This window comes from Malaclemys terrapin, chromosome 3, assembly GCF_027887155.1.
Source record: "Malaclemys terrapin pileata isolate rMalTer1 chromosome 3, rMalTer1.hap1, whole genome shotgun sequence".
Classification (NCBI taxonomy): Eukaryota; Metazoa; Chordata; order Testudines; family Emydidae; genus Malaclemys; species Malaclemys terrapin.
In genome coordinates, this window is record NC_071507.1 from 117,470,913 (window position 1) to 117,478,893 (window position 7,981).

The following is a 7,981-nucleotide window of genomic DNA, read 5'->3' on the forward strand; positions in this document are numbered from 1 at the left end:
GAGGAAGAGTCAACGTGGTTTTTATAAAGGGAAATCCTGCCTCACCAATCTCCTAGAATTCTTTGAGGGGGTCAAAAAGCATGTGGACCATGCCAGTGGATATAGTGTACTTAGATTTTCAGAAAGCCTTTGACAAGGTCCCTCGCCAAAGGCTCTTACGCAAAGTAAGCTGCCACAGGATAAGAGGGAAGGTGCTCTCATGGATTGGTAACTGGCTAAAAGATAGGAAACAAAGGGTAGATATAATGGTCAGTTTTCAGAATGGAGAGAGGTAAATAGTGGTGCCCCCCTGCCCAGGGCTCTGTTCTGGGACCAGTCCTATTCAACATATTCATAAATGATCTGGAAAAAGAGGTAAACAGTGAGGTGGCAAAATTTGCAGATGATACAAAATTACTAAAGATAGTTAAAACCCAGGCAGACTGTGAAGAGCTACAAAAGGATCTCTCAAAACTGGGTATCTGGGCAACAAAATGGCAGATGAAGTTTAATGTTGATAAATGCAAAGTAATGCACATTGGAAAGCATGATCCCAACTATACATATAAAATGATGGGGGTCTAAATTAGCTGTTACCACTCAAGAAAGAGATCTTGGAGTCATTGTGGATAGTTCTCTGAAATCATCCACTCAATGTGCAGCGGCAGTCAAAAAAGCAAACAGAATGCTGGGAATAATTAAGAAAGGGATAGATAAGGACAGAAAATATCATGTTGCCTCTATATAAATCCATGGTACGCCCACATCTTGAATTCTGTGTTCAGATGTGGTTGCCCCATCTTAAAAAAGATAGATTGGAGTTGGAAGAGGTTCAGAAAAGGGCAACAAAAATTATGGGGTATGGAACGGCTTCCGAATGAGGAACGATTAATAAGACTGGGACTTTTCATCTTGGAAAAGCAATGGCTAAGGGGAGATATGACTGAGGTCTATAAAATCATGACTGGTATAGAGAAAGCAGATAAGGAAGTGTTGTTTACTACTTCTCATAATACAAGACCTAGCAGTCACCAAATTAAATTAATAGGCAGCAGGTTTAAAACAAATAAAAGGAAGTATTTCTTCACACAATGCACAGTCAACTCCTTCCAACACAGTGGAACTCCTTGCCAGAGGATGTTGTGAAGACCAAGACCATAACAGGGTTCCAAAAAGAACTGGATCAATTCATGGAGGATAGGTCCATCAATGGCTATTAGCCAGGATGGGCAGGAATGGTGTCCCTAGCCTTTGTTTGCCAGAAGCTGGGAATGAGCAATTGGAGATGGATTACTTGATGATTACCTGCTCTTTTCTTTCCTTCTGGGGTACCTAGCACTGGCCATTATTGGCAGACAGGATACTGGGCTAGAGGGACCTTTGGTCTGACCCAGTAGAACCATTCTTATGTTTTTATTGTCTGATTTGCAGTTGCACGGTGACATCTTAATTTATGAATTAATCCTACTTAAAAAAAAAAGGGGGCAGTGGAATATCTTGTTGTTTCTGAAATGAAATATGCTCCTTAAGCTTCCAGGAAGCCTGGAAGCCCTGAGAACTGCTTTACGTTAGCTTCTTAAAATAATTGAAGGTAGCTTTTTCTTCAATACAAACAAATACCTTTTTGAATCCTTGTTAATGACTAGTTAGACACATATTTCTTATTAATCACACTTCTTCTTTTTAAAATACAGGGCATTGTTGGAACTATTTTCAATACTCAGTGGTGAGTTTGACTTGGAAATGAATCTTCCTCAAGCTAAAGGGGTTTAATTACATAAGCTATTTATTAATTATTTAGATACATTGATAATTAAAAGCTGTTTCTTAAATGTTAATTTACACCCTTATATCCTTTTGTTTACTCACTAATTCAATTATTCCTTCTCAGTAAGATCTGGATTTACTGTATTTCCATTGTGAATGTGTAGCCCTAAGGCATATAATGTAAACAAAAAGGATGAGAATTTCACAACTTAACAAGTGACCCATCAATGTGGAGGCAGGAGCAAGATGCCTCCTGTCACAGTGAAAGACATTAAGCAGCATAAGGGGCCCTGTCTGCTTTCCTCAGGAAGTCAGGTAAACTGAAGGTACTCAAGTGGGTGGATGTGGTCTAACTAAGCAAACACAAAGAGCTGGCCTCTTATGATGAGAACAGGTTCTATACCAGAGTAGCTTACACGGACCTCCACCTGTACCTCCGCAGTGGTGCCAGCGCAGAGTATGTGACCAAGATCTACAGAGGCTGCCATCACAATAGTATGATGCCTAGCCACTTCAGCCAGGGCTCTGAGGGGCTCAAAATGGTGGAGGAGAATCAGGATGGCAGTCACACACTCACCTCTCAGGGACAGAATTGCTGGCCAGCTGGCAGCTGCAAAGAAGAAACATTAAAATTAATGTCAGATAATAAAAAATAACAGTTTAAAAAAGGGTTAGTGGTTAAGCCTATCATAGAATAGCAGGGTTGGAAGGGACCTCAGGAGGTCATCTAGTCCAACCCCCTGCTCAAAGCAGGACCAATCCCCAGCCTAGCTAGTAACATGTTCTAGTTACTCAACCTACAGCTCCTTTGTGTGAAATACTGAAACAGCATCTACTGTTTTTAAATTTTGAAAGGTTTAGTCCTTAATTACGCCAAAGATTCTGGGCTATGTGTGGCTGTATATAAGATTATTACTGTAATTTCCATGTCCTCCGTGTTGTGGACAGAATTGCCTTTAGCAGTATCACAGTGAATACTGCTTGCTTATTACTCGGCACTGTGTTCCCCTGAGTTCAACGTCCAGGCAGGGGAGGGCTCTATAAACTCCAGTGTACAAGAGGGAAGTACACCAAGAGGTCAGGGGAGACCAGGCTGTGTGTGGGAAAGAGTAGCAGGCTAGAAATACTGTTACCGGAAGATTTGAACCCACCTCCTTTTAAATTTAAAACCCTTTATTTTCAATTTACCTGTTCCGGTATTAAAGGTTGTGGCCCACCCCATGGATTTTCCAGAGAAGGAAATCAAAGCTAGCTAACATTCCCCCTGAAGGACATGGATACAGCCCTCCAATCAAGAATAGGCAGCAAGCAGTAAATTCTTCAAAAATAAAAATAACATTTATTTAGATGTGAAAGACTACAATAAAGGAGAAGAGATAGAGGTAAAAATAAAAATAATAAAATAAAACAGTAAAGGTTACAGATACAATGTAAAGGAAATGGCACAATAAATAAAAACACAATACTATAATGAGTGAAGGACCCACTGCCGAATTTTCGCCAAAGATCCAGAGCGGAAGGACCCCCCACTGCCGAATTTCTGCCAAGGGTGGCAAAATGCTGCCCCCCAAATCCTGCCGCCCTAGGCGACTGCCTAGGGTTGCCTAGTGGAAGCGCAGGCCCTGTATGGAGCATGCTACTAGAGGTGACTGATGTCACAGCACTCAGAGACATCCTGGAATGTGATTAGTTACAGTTAATTTGTGTGTGTGTGTGCCTGAATATTCCCTTGGGCATGAACTCTAGGTTTGTAGACCCCCCCCACACACACACCCCTCATCTCCCAATAGCTTGACAGGTTCTTTCCTGATCTAAATGTTTCAAAACAGATTGGGGTCCTCTCCAGTTACATCCATTTTCTGTCTTGGAGGCCAACTAAACGGCCATTCCATGTTTTCCACCTTAACTGTAAATGGAAAACAAGCACTTTTACAGCATGAGCATCTAGTTGCAAAGAGGATTTCATAGTTCACAACATCTGGAAATTTATTCTGAATTACCCTGTGTACAAATTCTAAACAATTACAATTTTCACCTTGGGACTTGGATACTAATTGTAACACTGTAGTTAAATCCTCTTTTGCTGAAAAACAGCACACTAGTGCCCACTTTGGTGGCTTCTGCTTAAAAGACATCCTGTCAAAATCAATGGCCCTTAAAATTACTCAGTGTGATATGAAGGCAGTGTATTGGGCTGGATAGTAGCTAACTGGGCATCTTTTGAAGAAAGCAACAAAACCCTTGTGCTTTCAACATGACAAAGCAATGCTCATCTCTAGCAGAATGCCCTGAGTATGATGAATCAGTCCCATCTAGTGTAAAGCCAGGGATAAATGTGTCTCCAAGATCTTTTAGTGATTAGAGAAGTTTCATTAAATGTATGTTAGAAGATTTTAAAGTATGTAAATTAAATATCTATATGCACACAGGAAAAAACTAATTAAATGAAGTAATGGACAAGTGTGTTTTGCCTAACTGGGAAATCATTGCCTTATGGGCTTTAAGGTGAGTTGTGAACTATTTTTTTTTTAAACAGGGACATATACTGTTTAGGCTTAAGAAAACAAACACAAAAACACAAGTTATTTCCTCAGGTCAAGAGGACAAGTCCCACTTCATGGGTTGAAGTGACCTGGGAACTGCTGTCACAGGAGTTTCCTAATACATACAAACTGGTTGCTAGGTAGCTGAGCAGGGCCTGAAAGGATAGGTGGCAGACAGCTTTTGAAAAATACAAGGATTCTGTGAAAAGGGGCAGGGAGGAACATTGGTTTTTAAATTGAAATCACAAGACAAAATAACATTTCTGTTCCTTTTTCAGCTGCTTCTCTCAAATTATTTAATTGCAAAAATACCTAAAGATTGCTGGAATTGTGACATCACTGCTAATGTGTCATTTGTGGAGGAGCAGGAAAGGAAGGTGGCGTTTTGTGACTGTTCCTGTTCCTGTTGTTCTGCCTACCAATAGCTTCTCTGCTCAGTTTCCCCCAAGTTACGATAGACACATGGTTGGGCCACAAAATTGTATATTTCCTGCCAGTTGCTTCTCTGTTGTTACATTGCTATTAGGGCTGTCAATCACAGTTAACTCAAGCAATTCACTCAAAACAAATTAACTGTGATTAATCTCAATTTTAATTGCAGTGTTAAATAATATCAATTTAAATTTATAATAAATATTTTTGAATGTTTTTCTATCTTTTCAAATATATTGATTGTAATTACAATACAGAATACAAAGTTTATAATGCTTACTTTACATTATTATTTTTATTACAAATGTAATCAAATATAAATGTAAATAAACTTCTTTGTTGTAGTGATTGGCTGAACAAGAAGTAGAACTGAGTGGAGTTGTAAGCGCTAAAGTTTTACATTGTTTTATTTTTGAATGCAGTTATGTAAAACACATTCTATATTTGTAAGCTGCACGTTCATGATATAAAGAGATTGCACTACAGTACTTATATGAGGCAAATTGAAAAATACTATTTCTTTTGTTTATCTTTGTTTCAGTGCAAATATTTGTAATAAAAATAATAATATAAAGTGAGTACCATACACTTTGTATTCTATGTTGTAATTGAACTCAATATATTTGAAAATATAGAAAACATCAAAAAATATTTAAATAAATGGTACTCTATTGTTTAACAGTGCAATTAAAACTGTAATTAATCACATTGTTTTTAATCTTTCGATTAATCACGATTATTTTTTAATCATTTGATAGCCCTAATTGCTACTGGTAGCAAGTGACATTTGCCCAGTTGGGCTACCACTATATTTTCAAGTGATAAAAAAATAATTTGTTCCATTAGCCCTATTATTATTTATGTAGGGTGAAATGTATGCTAGGTGCTTTAGAGATGAACAAGGAGACAAGAGAGGCTGGGGTTTTCCAAGGGACATAAGGGATGACAAAGACAAAGGTGGGAAGGTGGACAGAATACAACAAAAACAAGTGAACAGTTAATGTTCCCATGATTTCTTTATGGGGTTTTTTTCTTCCTTCTCTAGGGTTTGAAAGCCTTATTATGATCACATATATGTAGGACTATCTGTTCTGTCCTGCTGTGTCACTCAACTACTATTATGTTATAGACATGATCAATGTAAGCCTGAAAGGGTGGCAATTTATGAATTTGTCAGAGTGCAGTTAGATTTTAAAATGGAAATCTAATAAACTAGGTTAGCCAACACATAATAGAATTCAATGGGATAACCCCTTTGTATTGAGTCCAGGGAGAATTACCTTACTAGTTTAATGCTGGGTTCTTTTCAGGTCAACTTTTAACCTGAACAGTATTTCTCAGATCAGGCACTTGCTTATTCTTAACCAACCAACAATTCACCCATAACTCTATCAATATATAATCAACAGTTCATCACTCAAATGTAGACACAACTAATTAAGGCTCAGCACTTATGGAAGAGGGTATGAAGACACTACTAGGCTTTGCATCTCTTGAGTGCAAATGGCAAAAGAATGGAATGAAGACATTTTAGAAAACTGTAAGCCTTTTCCTTTCTGAACCATGCAGGCCTTGCACAAGGTAATGTTCTTTCAAATATTATACTATTAAAGATTGCTTGGCTGGATGCAGAGTTTACATTTATTTTTCATTTGTTCTTTTTACACAAATTCCATGTGCATTGGTGGTCCTAGCTGTAAAGGATGAAGGCAGATCTTTCTCTTGGTCATTTCATTACCTCTGGGTAAGGGGTCAACAGAGTGCTGTGGAGAAGATTATCACCCTGCAGTGTTATGTTTTCCTCTCTCTCCTACAAAATACATCACATCCAATGGGCAGACTCAAGCATTCATGTGACTAGAACTCACAAACATTTGAAGAAAGCAAACATAAAAGGGCACTGAGAAGAGCCAAGGCAAGTCATTCTTTCCACTTACGCAACTACTTATGGATTTTATTTTTTGTAGTCACATTTGCCCAGCTTTATGGTAATGATAATTCAACAACTCCTCTTACTGATCTAAAAATTGGTATTTAACCAATTAAAATGGCTGATGATTGTGCCAGAGCTAACAGTTCAGATAGCAAAGGTAACTCAACAGCCAGCAACAACAAAAAAATATCCCATTACTTCACTGGAAAAATAAATTCAGTGGTCTGGCCAACAAAGAAAGAAAGAAGTGATGTAGTGGCTAAGAAAACCCAAGCACCAGCTGGCAGTGCTCCCTGTGGGATTGTAATGATATTCAGTTTGTGCTGTTAAAGGAATATGAAGTTGCTGCATGTGGAAATTAGAAATTTGATAATGCAGTGCTTTTGCTGTTTATGATTCTTCTGGAGGAGTTGAGCAACAATGAAACTGAATTTGATTTCAGAATCTGAAAATCAGAGTCACCGCAGAAAAAGCTAAATAGGAAAAAAAGTATCTTCTGCTGCTTCTATTAGAGACAGACTTGTAGTCCTGCATCTGACAAGTTCTTGCTCTGCACTGGACCACCTCGTGCAATACTATTACTAGATCATCTACTAATAATTTCAGTATAGATTTTTAAATGTAGTTAGACACCTAGTGGGATTTTCAAAAGTACCTAGGCATCTAATTTACACTGAAATCAAGGGGAGTTAAGCTGGGAGGCATTTAGGTTTCTAATTAGCTTTAAAATCCTAACCCTTTGCAGGGCCATATTCTGTAATAATTAAGGGTTAATGTAGTATTACATCAACTGCTATACCAATGACATTGCTTATTCCTAAAGGTAGTCAAAAGGTTTTTTTGTCGTTTTGTTGTCAGAAAATAGCTTTTCTGCCTTCCAAAAAGTAACTTTTTCACAAAAAATGTTGATCTGTTCAAAAAATGTTACAAGATTTTTTCATTGGTGTTTTTAATTGCAAATGTTACCAAAAGGGTGACTGTTTTTTTTTTATTTATTTACCAAAAGCCCAGTTTTCAGTAAGCAAAAATTGTATCAAGAATTCATGTTAAATAATTGATTAACATTTTTGAAAAAAACTGTTGTGATTCAAATCCTGCAACACGGAAACAACTTTCAAGTTTAACACAAAATATATTTTTTTTATTTCCTAGCCAGCTCCACTAGTTCCTGATACTCTCATGGTAGTAGAGAATCCAAATCAAAAGGAAAAGCATGTTTTCTGTGCTTTGTATTTTTTTCAGCCAATTAACTCGACCTTTTATGTACAGTACCATTGCAATATGTCATGAGAGCATACATAGAGGTAAAGAGCTTTATAACATCCAG

General features: G+C 37.7%; 1 pseudogene; it reads left to right on the plus strand.

Annotated features, from left to right (window-relative positions):
* The first annotated feature begins 1,992 nt into the window (after positions 1–1,992).
* LOC128833543 (40S ribosomal protein S19-like) lies at positions 1,993–2,376 on the plus strand (annotated as a pseudogene).
* Positions 2,377–7,981: the final 5,605 nt, after the last annotated feature.